Consider the following 2,628-nt stretch of genomic DNA (forward strand, 5'->3'; position numbering starts at 1 on the left):
ATAAATATGAAATGCTGTATTAATTATCATCTGTTTGAGAAAGCAAATAGCAGTGTCATTTTAGAAATTGGCCCCTTCATGCTTTATTGGCAACCTCTTATCTGTTGGGCTTCTGGCGACTCATGTAATTACATTTCCAGCCGCTGTGGAACCATTTGTTGCCGATGAGCTGGGATGCTCTCTTGGCACATGGACATTGTTATGGGTATTATGATTAAAACACTTTTTTATACAGCAATCACTTTAATTTGCTGATGGCCTGATCAATAAGAAACGTGCACATTTTAGCGTTTGGATCATTTTGTTGCTATCGTTTCTGTACATCTTGTCCTTATTGATACATAAGTAGGCAAAAATTCAACTGATGTCAATATGGAAATGAAATGGCCTCTAAAACAAAGAAGTGCATATGGCAGTTTACGAGATGTCATATTTTTTTGAGGGGCTTGAAGACTTCCATGATTGACTCTACTTGACACAATCAGATTCATTGTCTTTGCACAAAGTATGATGAATTATTATTATTAATTATTATTAACACGTTATCTATATCTATGCCCCCTATGGGCTTGACCATCGCAACATCACTTTACAATTAGTTTCATTATTTGGTTAGTTTGGTAATGTTTTTTGGTTATTGTTAGTAATATTTGTAGTAATATTTCATATAATTATTTCTCATTATGGGCTGACATTGTTGTGTTTGCATTTCTCTTGAGACCTGGCAAAACCAAGTCTAGCCTAGGTGACAGTACATTATCACAAGTCCCTTGAGGCCCCTCAATATGGAGTATCCAACAGAAAATCCCATGATGCATTCTGATGTAGGCTACAAGCCCTACCCCAGCGTTACAGATGCCTCCCCTCCCTGGTGATCTTAGCATGGAATGACCTCATTGCATACTGAAAGAAGGAGCTGAACACACACTTCCTCCTTTCCCAGCTTCAGCTACACACCAAGCTTGCAAATTACAATACTGGCCTAGTCCAGTCAGAGAGAAGCTGTGTTGAGCTCAGTTTGAGTAGTCTTTCATCATGCTAGTATGTTTATTTTTAATCTCCACTTTGAATGTATGAATAAATAAAATAATGTTCCTTCGTGCTTTGATGTATGCATGGTTTTCACAGACCTTTCACAATGAATGGAATTGATGAAAGGTTTTGATTTTTGAACAACCAAGTTGTGTCTGCATCTCTGGAGGCAAGGACCATTAAATTCAGGTCTCAATTGGCTTCTCTCTCGCAAGCACACGCACACACACACACACACACACACACACACACACACACACACACACACACACACACACACACACACACACACACACACACACACACACACACACACACACACACACACACACACACACACACACACAATCTGATATCTTCTATGAGATACTCTTTTGCTCCGATTTCAACAGAAAAGATTTCAAATCCCACAAAGTTGTATTTACTTGGTTACGTAAACATCTTTTTGGTTGCTTCTCTTGCGCCTTCCATGCTGTTCTCTTCAGTCTCTTGTTTGTCCTTCTGTTCCAGTGTTTTCTAGAATGTTACAAGGAAGACTTGTGTAATGGAGCTTTGGTAATAAATCTTTTTTATTTGTTCATTTTTGGATTTGTGGCCCAAGATGTCTCATGTTACTCATGTTACAAGTGTTACATGCGTCACACATAAGGCGCCTGGTATAACTGGTAGCCTGGTCCTCATGCATAGATAATAGGCGCAGCTTCTATAAATAGACACACTGACTGCACACTTAAGGCAAGAGGAAGGAATCCAAAATAGAGCGATGGCTGGTGTGTGGAGGGAGGAATCCAAGGCCTCAAGAAAAAGAGGAAGAACGCCTGTGAATCAAACAGAATCTGTGTATTCAGGTTGCCAAAAATAATGACACTAAACTAAATCAAATTTTGTGCGGCTGAATGCACCACAATGATCAACGCCATCATTAAGTTAAGCGGTGATGGTAGCCAGCGGTCCAGCCTCTCTCTCTCTCTCTCTCTCTCTCTCTCTCTCTCTCTCTCTCTCTCTCTCTCTCTCTCTCTCTCTCTCTCTCTCTCTCTCTCTCTCTCTCTCTCTCTCTCTCTCTCTCTCTCTCTCTCTCTCTCTCTCTCTCTCTCTCTCTCTCTCTCTCTCTCTCTCCATATGTGAGGTGCTGAGTGTTTGGCAGCATACAGTAAAGATGATACTGGAATCTGGCCCGGCATACACAGAAGCCGCCTAGGTAGACGTGGGCGTCAAGGCCGGACTCCGCTGGCATCGGTGGCATTTCCACAAAAGCAACACCAGTGTGGGAGGTGGAGAAGAATTATTAGCGAATGGCCACAGGATACGCACACATAGCAGTCAGCAAGAGTGCCAGGAGTGGAGCTGAAGTGGTAGAATTCACAGCGCTGTGTTTCGATGACTCTGTATAGCGTTTGCACAGACATGCGCGCACAAAGACACACATGCGCATACGCACACACACTCACACATACACTCACACAAACACACATATGCAGAAGCATACACATGCACACACACACACACACACACACACACACACACACACACACACACACACACACACACAGACACACACACACACACACACACACACACACAGACACAGACACAGAC

The sequence above is a fragment of the Gadus macrocephalus genome, chromosome 20 (assembly GCF_031168955.1).
Source record: "Gadus macrocephalus chromosome 20, ASM3116895v1".
Lineage (NCBI taxonomy): Eukaryota > Metazoa > Chordata > Actinopteri > Gadiformes > Gadidae > Gadus > Gadus macrocephalus.